The sequence below is a fragment of the Equus quagga genome, chromosome 15 (assembly GCF_021613505.1).
Source record: "Equus quagga isolate Etosha38 chromosome 15, UCLA_HA_Equagga_1.0, whole genome shotgun sequence".
NCBI classification, from domain to species: domain Eukaryota; kingdom Metazoa; phylum Chordata; class Mammalia; order Perissodactyla; family Equidae; genus Equus; species Equus quagga.
Window position 1 is genome coordinate 58007297 of NC_060281.1, and position 15544 is coordinate 58022840.

General features: G+C 37.8%; 1 protein-coding gene across 7 annotated transcripts in view; it reads right to left on the reverse strand.

The window, feature by feature from the left end:
- Positions 1-15544, reverse strand: part of FARS2 (phenylalanyl-tRNA synthetase 2, mitochondrial) — a 466868-nt gene that overhangs the window by 383717 nt on the left and 67607 nt on the right. The window contains exon 3 of one of the 7 annotated variants that reach the window (XM_046639981.1): positions 7184-7251. The exons of the other annotated variants lie outside the window; for them this stretch is intronic. The gene's annotated coding sequence lies outside the window, so the exon portion shown is untranslated. The remainder of the gene's footprint in view (positions 1-7183; positions 7252-15544) is intronic. 7 annotated transcript variants of the gene reach the window in all.

Below are 15544 nucleotides of genomic sequence, written 5' to 3' on the forward strand. Positions count from 1 at the left end.
AAATATCCAGATCTTTCATGCCAAATTAACCTACTTGTAATTATCTGTGGACATGTACATCTCTCCCACTAGAAAATAACCAACATAGGGTCAAATGGACACTGTGTTTTAAAATCACTAACCTGCAGTAATATGAACTGCCTGGGAGAACATTTTAACACACAGTTGGACTAAGAGCATTCCACACTCTTTCCTTGAGTTTTGTCCATTTAGAAACAATTATTATTTTTCACAGCATCTGGTGTCCCTAATCTCTAGAAATGACTGTAGGCATTGATAACAACAACCTCACTTTTCTACCTTGGGCACTTTAACAGCATTGAAGAGAATAAAGTGAATACTCTTTTCTCTAAGGATTCATGCAACGTGTTTTTTGGATTGATTCTGGAGCATATAAGGAACAAAATGGAAGCCCCCAAGGCAGGAAGCTGTAGCTCCAGCACATAAGAGTGTCTACATTCAGAAACATCAGCAGCCCCTTACCATTCACAAATGCTCTTACCTTGCATGGGTACATATAAGTGATTTTTACCTCAAATGACTATTTATTTATCCCTCATTGGTTTCAACAATGTGTTTAAGGTATGGCTTAAATCTACCAGCAAGAAATTGGCACTGGATTTTGCTGCCTGGGGCACATGGCTTCCATGGGTTGGCACAGGCCCAGTTGCAGTATTAAAGCGTATGCCATTTGTCAAGACAATTATGCAAGAACCTGGCAGCTGCACATGGAGGGCAGCCCGATGAGAGACAGTGCCAGGGCATACAGATCAGAGAGACCGAGGAATCCCTTGACACTTCAGTCTTCTTTTGTAATAGTTACTTTTTGTGTAGATAATGTCTTTTATTAAAATTAAGTCTAAGGGGGGAAAAAGGAGCAGGGAAAGCAATTCTAAACACAACCATTATCTGAATCTACAATGCCATATTCCCATTCAGAAGAGATGTCTTTTCATCACTATACTTCAGTTGAGAAATGACTATCAATACCATTCTCTGCTAATAAATGCCATATTTTCAAGAATGGGAGATTTGAAAATGTCTGTCACACTGGGATCTTCTTAATTATTCAAGAATAAAGGAGTACTCAAGAGAAAACTATCTTATGATGGACACAAAAATAAATGGAAAAATACAATTTTTAAAGGCTTTTGAAAACAAAATCATCTACTCAGTTCCAAGAGAAATCAGTTCTGCTGCCCTAAGTCAAAAGGTTAAAATCTGCAATTAAACAAATGCACGAGGGAATGACTGCAGACCAAAGACCCTGCAAAATTAATTTGAAGATTGATTAATAAGTGTCTAAAGATATCACCATATTTGGAATTGCAGGTGGACTCCCAACCACTCTGTCACTATTTTTCACTTAAGAAAAGTATCATCAGTTAAAATTAAGTTCATGTTACCCATATCTTAGTATGAATATTTCCTAAGTATGCCAGGGAAACAAATCCTTTCAAAGCATGTAAAAATTAGACACACACACTATAAAACAAAAGTACCAAACTCATCCTTTATGCTCTGCAGCATCTCATCAAAGTCAAGTGAAACATCAAAACTGCTAGCTAATCTTCACTTAGATCAACTGACTAGTTATCAGTTTTGTTTTTAATGAAAGTATTTATTGTAGTTCTACATATTCTATAGAGAATGACAACATAGTTAATTATCCACGAAATTCAGCATTTAAAATAAGTGTATAATAATCATACTTATGTACAGGTACCTAACAGTCTCAAAAAATATTCAGCTAGTGAAAAAAAATAAAGTTCTCACCCAGAAATAATTTAGCAAGCAGAATGGCTACGGCAAGTAAAATTAAAACTTGTTTTAAATCAACTCACTAAACTGCATATTAAAAACTATTTTAGGCAATTAGAAATATTACTGTTACATAGAAGAAATAGCCTCCAGGTTAAAAATTATTTTCTCCTAAACATTCTAAATAAACCGATTTTATCTAAGAGTCTCCAAATAAAGTTGCTGCATATAAAATCCTGGAGTCTTGGCTCTAGTGGAGGAAAGAGTAAATGATAACACACAAAGAATTTGCCAGTCTTTAGTTCCACAATTAATAAGTAGAGGTTAACAGCCTGAAATGGTTCTCTATCTACAAATGGTGATGTAATATCACCTCCTCTCTAAAGCCTTTCCTTATTCTTCTTTTTATTGTTTATTTCATTTAATCCTCATGACAACACTATGAAAGACAATCTGTCCAGTCATGCCTACTGACAAAGTACTGAATGGCAGCATCAGGATTCAAGCCTCTTGCCTCTGCCATTTCTATTGCTTGCCCTCTCCTGATAATTACTGGCCTACCTTGCTTTTTCAATAGGTACAGTCCTGACAAGTTCCTTGTGAATTTTCTTTTCAAATTGAAACACACCATCCCATTGACGTGATTCATGAGTTCAGAGATGTTTTATCTCTATGAAACCGTGTCGTATCCTCCCAATTCTCCTCACATAGAACTGACCCCTCTCTTCTTTCTTACCAACTGCTTCCTATACACACTACACTCACGCACATAAAACACTCCCTGCACTCAACAGTTAGGATGCTAGTCCATCTACCGAATCTTAAACTACTTGAGGACAGGGACAATGGTTTTGTCCTGAAAAGGAATGTTTTTCCCAGTCAAAAGGAGTAACCCCACTACAAACATCTATGTTATATATTTTCACATCACTGTTTCGCTGAGAAAAGACATCATTCATCAACTCATAATGACATTTCCATTGCTTCATCCTCTCCCCATAGCAGATGTAATGATAAAGTAGACTGAAAACCAAAGCATAGCACTCAAGTTCATTAAGCAAGTCATTTACAAGGATAGAAATCAAACAACAGTCTTCAATTCTTAATTCAGAGGAGGTTGTTAAGTGCATGCTAAAGCATATTCTGAACTTAGTGGCAAGATGGCAGAAGAATGAAACTTAGGCCCACATATCATGGTTCTATCAGCCCAATCAGTCCTGATCATACTGTGCTCTCTACTAAAATTCTCCCATAAAAAAGACAGTTCTGCATTTTCCTAAGCTTTGTAAGCTGTGAGGATTAGCTAGTACGTGAAAACACTTAATTGAAATTGCAAAATATTTAGGAAATGAAAATAATACACAGTCAATTCTCATTATTCATGGCAGTTATGATCTATAACATCTTTGCGAACACTGAATTAGTGAACACTGAACCATTGCTCCTAAAGGAAATACAGAGTTAATTTGCTGAGAACCGCTGGTCATTTTTGTCAACTAATGAACACACAGTCTTATTTTATGCACATTTCTGTTTAAAGACACTCTATTTAATACATACTTTTGATTCATTAACATTGAACTCACAACCAACAGCAGTGTAACTCAAGCCTGAAGGAAGTTTATCTAACACATATTTGCTCCATAAGGCACATCACAGCCTTCTTGCACTTAGAAACACTAGACAGCACTTCAGCAGTACTACTGGGGACCATTTTAAACAGGAAAATGATCAACAGAAAGCACAAAAATGCAAAAAACATGGCACTAAATAGCAAAAAGGACACTTGTTTACAGTCTGAGCTGAAACAAGAAAGCAGAGGGTCCCTTGTTCAACCTCAGATGAGACTCAAATTTTCTGATGCTCTGCACATGTCCTTAAATGATCTCGAAAACCCCAAGAGTGTATTATGAGGTTATAAACAAATTTTAGCAATTAGGTGAATTCATAAATACAGAATCCGTGAATAAGGATTGTGTCTATGTCAAGAAACTGATAACAGTAGATGGCTCCAAGAAAGGGAATTGAATGGCTGGGAGACAAAGGTGGGAGAAAAACTTATTTTTTTACCATATAACTTTTTGAATTTTGGTGTGCATGCGTGTGTGTGTCTGTGTGTGTGTGAGTGTGTGTGTGTGAGAGAGAGAGAGACAGAGAGGGAGGGAGGGAAGGAGAGAGGGAGGGAGACAGAAAATTTCACGACTCATGCGCAGAGAAAATAGCATTAAACGTATTCATAATCCAAAAAAAGTAAAATTAAGCTTTAAGTTCAAGTCGTAAAAAGACAACAAAATATTAAGAACAAGAAAGAATGAAAGCAGACACAAATAAATTCAGAAATGGAAAACTACAAATATTTGGAGTTTCTCTACATTGAGGAAACTGAGAGCAGACTCTTATAGGAGAGAATGGAAAGGGAATTATTTAAAAGCAAAAGAATTTCATGACCTTAGGCTTTCAATTCCCACTAAAGGAATACAAGATGAAGAATTTTAGAAATAATCATGTAGTAAGGAACAAGCTTTACATTTAAGTTAATTTTTCCAGGAAATTTAAACATGTTATTTTAAACAACACAAAATAATTTAGTATAGGATGGTGGTTCTTGAAGTGTGGTCCCAGAACCAGCAACATCAACATCAATGTCAACTGAAAAGCTGTTAGAAATAGACTCTCAGGCCCCATTCTAGACCCAAGAAATAGGGATTCTAGGGCAGGGCCAGAAGTCTGTGCCTGAACAAGCCTTCAAGGTGATTCCGATGCCAGTAAAAGCTGGTATAGAAATACTGTGAAATGTTACTATACTATTAAACAGAGGCTATAAACAAAATTTAAACTTTTCTCAATGACGACAGTCATCCTTTAGGAAAAGATGTTGCTATTCTGTGCAATCATACGTTTTAGTGTTTTGAATTTTGTTGTCTCTTTCTTTGATTTCAGTTGGCCATCAGTCCTTCACCACCACCCTAATAGTACTGATGCTCTGCCATGCTCTCTGAGTTTGCAGCAAAATAACTAAGCTCATTAGAATTGAATACTAAGTATCAACAAGGCTGGGTACAGAGGTTTAAAACGGCCATTTTTTCTTCTTAGAGGATTTTAATTCCCAGACCTGAGCTGTGCGCCATTTGGGTAGAAAATTAATCTCTGGATAATATGGAGATGTTAACATATTGAGATTTGGAAAATATTTTATCGCTTAGACTAGAATACATGTGTATGACTGTTGTTATAAGAATTCACTTAGGGGCCAGCCCCGTGGCCGAGTGGTTAAGTTTGCGCACTCCGCTTCAGTGGCCCAGGGTTTCAATGGTTTGAATCCTGGGCACAGACATGGCACCGATCATCAAGCCATACTGAGGCGGCATCCCACATGCCATAACTGGAAGGACCCACAACTAAAAATACACAGCTATGTACCGGGGGACTTTGGGGAGAAAAAGGAAAAAAAAAGAATTCACTTAAAAAAAAATACAAAGCTGCAAAGAGGAAGAGCTCAAAAGCCTGGTTTCTTCTGCTGCTTTGGACTTCATTCTTTCAGACTTTCCAACATTAGAAAGGATGGCTCTCTCAGAGGCCAGCTAAGAAAGCGTTTACATTTCAAAAGAAATGTAAGATTTAAAGTCAAAGGGAACCTGAACATGAGCTAGACCAACCATGACGCATAAGAGATGAGAATACTAGGGCCCAGAGACTCCTTCTCTGCAGACACCAGGCCAACTATAGGCCAGGCCGTCTATTCTCCTTTACTCATCATCTAGTGCTCCTTCCATGATCCCACCTGTACCTTCCTTCACCCAAAGAAAGCAGAAGCACCAACACAGTGGCAAGCAAATACTTGAGCAGATTGGGCATTACATACATTAATTATTGTAGATTTTAAAAATCAATGCTAATCTTCTGAAAAAGCACCTTTTTTTTAAGGCTCCCTCCCAAAAATCAAACTTACCTTCAAAGAACATCACGGTAGTCAATGAGCCACCATGAAAATGGAAAAAAACAAAAACTGTTTTCAAATTTTTATTGCTAGAGATTTAGTCTGTTAGACTAAATGCTGTCCTTGTCTTTTTATAAAGATTGCAAAAGTGTACTGCCTCTAAATGACTGAATAAGGCAAAACAAGAAAAAGTGAGTATTCCCACCTGGAAACAGGTGAAGTGCCCAACTTTAAGGGGCTTGTGAAATAAATATGGTATAATGAAGTGAGAGAAGACAGCAATCAAGAATAATTTTTGACATTGGGCAATGGTCATGAAATAGACAAAGCAGCTAAAAAATTATATATTTACACGATACTACCTTTATTTTGTATATATTTATGTGTATCTTATCCTAGAAAAACTACTAGAAGAGCATATAAAGAAATGAGCAGCAGTTTAGGGCTATGGCATTCCACCTGATTTCCCCTACCCTGCTTTCATGCACTGAGCTTCTGCAATGGGGGAAGAGGGGAAGTGTAGTTGGCTGTGCAGGATTGGTTAATCTCTGTCAATACTCTGTCAAGGTACTTCTGAAAATCTTCCGTAAGCGATTACAAGGAATATATCAGAAATATATTTTTTGGAGATGTTGATTTTTCTGGATTTGCTAAATTTCAGATCCACCAAACAGTAGCTGTTTCATAGTACTGTGAAAAAATATGCTACTGCAATCTAAAAAAACTAATTTTATATCTCCCTATCCAGTTCTTTTATTTGGTCATTAGTTTACTGCCCTCATAAAAACTAAAGCATGTATTTACAGGTGACTCCAATAGGATACACTGGAGTATATGAGGAAGCCATTTGGTGTAAACCTAATTCGGCCTGACCTTGTCTTTCCCAAAGGGCCTGACCAAGGCCTTTGAGCTTGCATTGTATATCTGCTTTAGACATTCCCTATGGCAAGAACAAAGGCCCTTGAGATAAAGGTGTAACTTCCCTCCCCCTCCCAGCGTTGGCATTTCCTTAAGGATTAAGCATGTTTCCTTAGGCTAGGAACTGATTGCTGCGCTCACCAGTGACCACCCAGCTTGAGACAATAGACTTGCTTCCCGCTGCACCCGCCAAGATAGCAGACCCACTACCTGCTGTGTCCATCAAGCGCTGTGCTGACAGGGCAATCTTGTGACTATTGCGGGAGGGACATTTCAATCATATGTGAAACATACTGTTTGGGGGTATATAACCACTCTGTATACCTCACTTCTTCGGTGGCCTTTCTTCCTTCGGGAAGAAAGTCCCCAGGCCATGGTCCTCAGATTTTAGCTCAGAATAAACTCTCTCAAATTTTCATTTATAGATTGGCTATGGATTATTTTCGTTGACATAGGGGAGGAAAAAGTTTTCCTCAATCCTGTTAGAGTCCCTGGCTGGGTCTGAAAATCAAACTGACAAAGACAGATTAACAAGAGAAAAGTATAGAAATTTTGTTAAATACTTACATGTATATGGAAGCCTTCACAAGAGAATAAAGACTGGAAGAAGTGACCAGAGCAGGAAGCTTTAATACCTTTTAGATGAAGAAATAATAAATTTGTGAAGAATTAATGAGACAAAGGAGTACTGTGAAAATTAATTAAAATAAAAATTAAAAATTTAATTAATTTGGGTATGTGAAAATAAATAAAGAAAACCTCAACTAAAATTGGAGACAGAAAGGCCTGTAGGGGGAGAGGAGCTCTCAAGCCCTACCACTCATCATCACCCCAAACAGAGAGAGATCTTACCTTGCATCTCCAACAGGAAGTTGCCTACTACTTTACTACTCCAGCAGGAGAAAGGAAGACTTTCTTCTTGCCCAGCAACAAGTCGAGGCAATGGAATATACCACAGCTCAGCCAATAAGGAGTCATTGCAACCGTGAACTCTTACTCTGAACTTTCATTTAGAACAGCCCCTCCAAAATCCTCCCTTTTCTCTAAAAAGGCAAGTTCTCCTCCTTAGTTCTCTGGACTTGCTTGTGGTTCACCCTAGTTTGCATGTCCCAAATTGCAATTCTTTTGCCATTCCTGAATAAACTCATTTTGTTGGTAAAATAACTGGCTATTTTATTTTAAAGTTGATAGGTAGTAAATAGCAAAGAACTAGCTAGGAGATAAGGATTAGTTTAACAAGGTTTATTTGTATAGATTTTTTGGCCCCAAATTCCCCATCTCTGGTGATAAGAATGTATTCCTCCCCCCTGGTACAGAGAAGGCAACTTTCACATGGGAGATTTATCTCCTGCTTTCAGGGAAGAAGGGGTTTGGGGGTCAGGGTGGTCAGAGTGACCTTCTTGCTTTTGTCATTTTTTCAGATTCCTTCAGCTTATGATTTTCAATATGCAAAAGTGCCATATTTGGGGGTAAGCATGTTCTGAACCTCATCTTATTCATGCAATCAATCAAGTATACAGCATATTTCCATTAAGTGCTTCATATACGCCAGCTACAAAGGCAGGTACTTGGAACACAAAGATGAATAAATGATGTCCCTATATGTAAGCTCACAGTCTGATAGAGACAGCCACGTGGAACTGAATACAATACAGCGAACATTACGACCTTGATGCTCTCTGAACCTACATTATCCTCCCTGGTTAATATCTTACCACTTACATGCTAGTGAACCCCAAATATTTATATCTGAGACAGGAAACAGCCTCTGAAACAGGGCCATGTGCAAGGCCTCTGGCCTAACAAGATAAGGTCCCTAACCAATCCACAAGCTGGGAGAATCAGATCGAGACCACCAAGATCCATGCTCAGCACTTTCGGGACTTTCCCAGGCTTACACACACACACTCTAGCATCCACAAGCTGCCAATGATCCATGCGTCGCATGTAGTAGCATGCTACATGACAGCACAGGTGCAAGCATAACAAGGCCCTCCTCCCCAGCCTTTGCCTAACAAAAGCCCTCCAATCCCGCTCCCTAAAGAGCCAGTGATCTGCCCCTTTCCCTTCTGCACCAGCTCTCTTGTGCCTCTCCTGTGCACAAGCTAATAAACTTCTACTTTTCTACTCCCGTCTGTTGTCTCTCTTGATTTCTATCCTGGGGAACAACAAGAAGCCAATGCGCAGGTAACATATCCAGACTTGTCCTCACTCTGTATTTTCAGAACCTAGCAGGGAATTTGGCAGAAAGTAGATACCTAATAAATGTTGAATGAGTCAATGACTAAATGTCAAATACACAAAGGGCTAGAAGACAACCTAGCTCTCCAAAGAAATTATCTTTTAAGGTGATTTTTTTATTAAACTCTTAATTTTGAGATAATTATAGATTTAGATGCAGTTGTAATAAATAATACAGAGAGATCCCATGGACTCTTTACCCAATTTCCCCCAATGATAACATCTGGAAAAACTATAGTACACTATCACAACCAGGATATTGACACTGATGCATTCAAAATGCAGGACATTTCCATCACCACAAGGAACCCTCATGCTGCCCTTTCATAGCCACACTCACTTCCCTCCTCCCACCATGTCACTACTAATGACAACTAGTAAATCTGTTCTCCACTTCTATAATTTTACAATTTCAAGAATGTTATATAAATGGTATCACATGGTACGAAACCGCTTAGGATTGCATCTTTTCACTCAGTTTAATTCTCTGGAGATTCACTAAGGTTGCTGTATCAATACTTTGTTCCATTGTTTTGCTGACCAGTATTCATGATATGGATGTACTATAGTTTAACCATTCACCCTTTGAAGGACATCTGGGGTGTTTCTGGATTTTGACTATTCCAAACCAAAAAAAGCTGCCATAAACATTCATGTACAGATTTTTATGTGAACATATCTTTTCATTTCTCTGGGATAAATGCCCAAGAATGAAATTGCTGGGTCACATGGTAGTTGCATGTTTAGTTTTATAAGAAACTGCCAAACTATTTTCCAGAGTTGCTACATCTTTCACTTCCCATCAACAATTTATGAAGGACCCAGTTTCTTTATATCCTCACCAGTATTTGAAGTTGTCATGATTTCCATTTTAGCCATTCTGATAAGTGACACATCATTGTGGTTTAAATTTGCATTTCCCTAGTGGGTAATGATGGTGAACAGCTTTTCATGTGCGGATTTGCCAAGTCAAGGCCTTTGGTGAAATGCCCATTCACGTTTTTGTCCATTTTCTAATTGTACTATTTTTTTGTTTGTGTGTTTGTTTGCTTTACTGTTGACTTCTGAGAGTTCTGCACATATTCTACATGCTAGTCCTTTATCAAATATGTAGTTTTCCATTATTTTCTCCCAGTCTTGTAGCTTTTTTCATCCCCTTAACAGAATCATTAGCAGAGTAAAAGTCTGTAATTTTGATGAGGTCCAATTTCTCAATTTTTTCTCTTACAGATCTTGCTCTGAGTATCAAGTCTAGGAACTATTTGCCAAGCTCTGAACTCCAAAAATTTTCCCCCATGATTTTTTCTAAAAGATTTTTAGTTTTACCTTTTAAATTTAAGTCTATAATTCATTTTGAGTTAATTTTTATACAAGGTGTGAGGGTTAGGCCAAGGTTTATTGTTTTGCCAATGGATGCCCAATTGTTCCAGTATCACTTTTTAAAAAGGCTATCCTTCCGGCATTGTATTGCTCTTTCTGGATTCTCTATTCTGTGTCTACCCCTCCACCAATACCACACTGCCTGAGTTTACTGTAGCTATAGTAGGCTTTAATATCAGGTAGAGTGATCTCACTGACTTTATTCTTTTTCAAGATTATTTTAACGATTTTAGGACCTGTGTCTTTCCATATAAACTTTAGAAAAAGCTTCTCTACAAAAGTCTTTGCTGGTCCAAAGAGTACAGTAGGGAAAAAGGGGATAAAAGAGTCACTTTACAGTGGAGAAAACTGCAAACACTACCTTAGCCAGGTGATCAAAATCAACATCTATAATGTTAAGCTATGTTGATAGTATATACCCATGATATGATGTGATGAAAATGGCCCTCTACCACTGGGGTTGTTCTCCCAAAAAACACATCACTCTAGTCTAATCATGAAAAAAACACACAAATCCCAATTGAGAAACATTCTGCAAAAGACCTGACAGGTACTCCCTGAAACTGTCACAGTCATCAAAAACAAGGAAAGTCTAACAAACTGTCACAGTTCAAGACAAAATGACTAATTACAATGTGGCATTCTGGATGGGATTCTGGAACAGAAAAAGGACTTATATTAAAAAAAAGGAAATCCAAGTAAAGTATGGACTTTAATTAATAATAATGTTAATAACTAATTAATTTAGTTAATAATAACATATCGGGATTGGTTCATTAGTTGTAACAAACATACCATACTAATGTAAGATGTTAATAACACAGAACACTGGATGTGGGATACATGGAAACTCTTTGTGTTACCTTCCCAATTTTTTTGGAAATCTAAAACTGTTCCAAAATTAAAATGTTTTATACACACACACACATATATATATGTGTCTGTATATATATATATGTACAAATGAGCAAGGATTGAAATTTAAAAGACAACAGCTCAAGGATTGAAGTTTAATAAGATTAATAATTTTTACTATTCCATCAAGGACATTTTTTACTGAAAACAAAAAACTTTGCTGGATTTTCATAGTAATTGCATTAAACATATGGATCAATTTAGGGAGAACTGAAATCCTCACTATGTTGCGTCTTCCAATCTTGAGCCCTATTCTTCATTTATTTAGGTCTTCTTTGATTTATTTCATAAACATTTTATCATCTTCAGCATATAGACCCTATATATGTTCTCTTAAATATATTCCTAAGTATTTCATTTTCTTGAGATTGATTATAACTAGTTTTGTGTTTGTAATTTTGGTTCCCACAGGTTCACTGCTAGTATACAGAAATAAAATGAATTCTTATTCGTTGACGTATATCCTCCAACCTTGCAGAACTCACTCTTTAGTTTCAGGAGGGTTTTTTGTTTTGCTTTGGTTTTGGTAGATTCTTCGGAATTTTCTGCACAGAGAATTACATTATCTGCAAATAGGGATAGTTTTGCTTCTTCCTTTCTAATTTGAATGCATTTTATTTCTTTTTCTTGCTTTATTAAGTGGCTAGAATGTCCAACACAATGTTGAATAAGAGTGTTGAGAGCAGACATCCTTTCCCTGTTTCCAATCTTAGAGAGAAGGCATTCAGCCTTTTAGTATTAACTATGATGTTAACTGGAGGATTTTTATAGATGACCTATATCAAGTTGAGGAAGTTCCCCTCTATTCCTAGTTTGCTGAGAGTTTTTATCTTGAATGAGTATTGGATTTTGTCAAATATTTTTTCTATATCAACTGATATGATTATATCATTTTCTTTAGCTTGCTGATATGGTGGATTACATTGACTGGTTTTCAAATATCAAATTAAGGTGAGTTTTAAAGGATAAAAAGAACTTCATCAGATATAAATATAAAAGCATTTGTGTTTATTTGCTTAACGTCTATGTATCCTTACTAGATAACCAGCTCCACAGTGGCAGGGATTATTTATATTTGTTCAACACTATATACTATATGTCTAGTCTTCAAATCCTAGGACTCTATGGAAGTGGGGCACAGGCCCTAATGACATCACAGTTGCTCTTCTTTTACATATGTTATAAACCAGCACTTCACTCAAAATAGTTTTAAGGGCTCCAACGATGCAAAGAAAAACACACACACACACACACAGAAAATCATTGCTGGAGGTGACGATGAGTTTTATCCACATAAGCACCATGGGCTTCAATGAGTAACAAAACACCCATATCTTTTTCAGGAATGGCTGGGTAAAATATGCAGGGTGGTGTCTCATACATATACTCACAGAATTAGAATACTGGAGAGGACACTGAAGAACAACTGGTTTAATATCGTGAGGTTCCAGATCAGAAACTTGGGTCCAGCCAGGAAAGAGACTTCCAGGTAACAGGCCATCCCCAGGAGTCAGCTCCAGGTGGATCGGACCCAGGCTCGTGAGGCACTGTCAGCCCACTGCTCACTCTTCCACACCACCACGTCCTACCACAACCCCCAGCGCCCCTGAAGAGTCTTTAATGAGATTTTCTAGTTATTTTGGTGACAAGGTATTTGAAAAATAAGGTCTGTGCTTCTTCATATGACAAAATGCTTCAAAAACATAAAGTCCATTTTCTTCATAGTTGCCTGTGAAAGATTATAGGCCTATTTTCTAATTTTGACATTTATTTGAAATTCAGATTCTACTGTATAACCTAATATGAACTATAGAAATAATTAATATAAATGTGAAAATCTCAGAGTAAAGTGGAACAATGGAGGAAAAGGAACATTCTTAAAGTTCAAGCCACTTTCCTGCACCACTTTACAGCATTTAATTGTCTGCTATTCTCAAACACAAAATTCAAACACTAAACTGAAATTACTTTCCTCTCTAAATCTCTTTTCCCTGTTCTGAACAAAGGGCATGTGGACCTCTTTCATACATGTGTGTCTGAGAAGCTGTCGGTAAATTGCTATTTAAAGGAGTCCTGGAGTTAATTTTTGGTATAGTCAAGATGCCTCTCTTAAATCAGTTTACCTGGGAGTGAGGTCACACCCCTGTCAAACATACTCTGGTAAGCTAGAAGTTTTACAATCTATACACTCCTGGGTCTTTCTGATATTTTTCAAACAGCAAAATAGCAGCTCGCCTTTAAGATTTTTCACCTCTATCTCAGATCAAAGAAGAACATCTCTAAAAGACACTTATCTTTTTACTAACATCTCTTGCAAAAGGTCTGGTGGAAGAACAGATGAAAAATTTAAAAATAATAATGGCATTATTATTATTATTAGAGTCACTAACTGGGCACTTCATGTACATTATCTCATTTAGTCATCATAATTCAAGACTGACATTACTTTGTAGTAAAAGAAAATGAGGCTCTACAGTTACATAGCAAAAACGTGGTACTGGTAAGAATCAGAAGCCCAGATCTAACTCCAAAGCGCATAGTTTTTCCACTGAATTGGATACTGGATAAATTTCAGTTATACAGACCAAGTCCACTTACTCTCCCCAAGCACAAACTCTTGAGCAGAGTTTGTCATTTGGTTCAACACATCCTTTAATACAGAGGAAGGCTTCAAGGAGATGCGCTGCCTCTGTGACCACTCGCTGCCTCCTCCCTAAACCACCAGCTTAACTGCCAGTGAACCGCCTTTCAGTCCAGCAGAAGAGGGAGGTAGAGTGTATTCAAGAGGACACCACAGGTTACCCGAGACATAGGAGGCCAGGCAGCTACCTTGAACATAAAAGAGGGATTTGTTATCTACTCAGGGCCCTCCTTCAAGTCAGTTTGATCTGTTACAGCTCCCTGTCCTTTCTTCTCTAGTCCTGTAATGTCTCCTATGCCCTCTACTGTCTCTGTTTCCATGTCCCCTTTCCTGTGCAGCGATGGGATCAGTGAGTATAGGGAAGGAGGAGTTCCCTCATTCCCCTATACAGAGGAGTTCCCTATACTCCCCTCTTATGGGGAGTACAGGGAATGAGGTCTTTGCCCACAACAGCCAATCTCTCCTCAGGATGCAGCTGCAGACATCTTTCTGAAACATGGTTTCAGACTTAGACAGACATGCCTCTTGCTTTGAAGTCACGACACAAAATGCAGTAGCTTCTGTGACATTTGGTGAACTGAAATCTAGGCATCCACTTAGGTGACCACATACCCAGAAACAAGCAGCGAGATCTCTGAAAAGGAGGCATGGAAGGGTAGGGCTGTCACGCTGCTTGTAGAAAAAAAGGCAAAGGGCACTTCAGAACAGAGCAATGCTCATTCTTGGCATCATCATGCATATGGGCAGTTCAATGTTTTAGTTTGTTATTTGAGCTAATAAACCATTTTTTATTTTTTTAAAGGGACTGTGGATGTGAATTTCATCTTGAAATGCTTCAGGGTAAAAGTGATGCCACAGTCTTAAGAGGAGAGCAACAAGAATCTGTAGGCAAGACAACTAAAGAGACAAAGGCCCTCTCCTTCTCCAGGGATGATGGCCAGAGAGGGCAGGCAACACACCCTGGCTGCAGAGCTACTCCTTCCCTGTGTCAGTGGCCCCACCTCTCTCCACCTGCCTACACCCCGCATCTGCTGGCCCTAATGGTCAACATATTCGTCATCTCTTTGTATTGTTGTTCTTCTCCACTTTTGTTTCTATTCCCCTACTTGGTCCTCTGTATTTTTATATTTTATTACAAATTTATATCCTTGCTATAAGCTGCCTTCAATTATTTGAGTTAAGAGAAAGGTAAAAAATAAATGATGATAATTCCTAGTTTCTTATCTATAGTTGGCCAAAAAATATATAAACAAAATAAACTTGTTCAAATTACATCTAAGTAAGAATATTCAATTTCTGTGTAAGGAGCTGAATAGCCCAACTAGAATCACATTATCACATTGGAAAGAATCTTAAAGATCACAAAGACCAACTTGGTCATCTTGTAGAAGAGGAAACTGAGACCCAGAAAAGATTCAACTTAACAAAGATGACAACACCATTTATGGGCCCTCCACAACTTTACGGCATGACTTTCATGCAATCAGCACTTCCAACCATTAAAAGGGGACTGTATATTCAAACCATCTTCCTGAGCCTAACCGAGACTTCCATGCATCAGATGATAAACACACATTCCACTAACAGAAAGCAGATACTTTACAACCAACCATTTTTAAAATTTTTAAGACTTTAGCCAATATAAGAACATAAGACAGAAAGTAATAAAATATGACTACTAGAAGGAAGAAACCAAAGTAGTTTTGGCCAAAACACAATTGTATATCTAGAAAGCTCAAATGACTCAACAG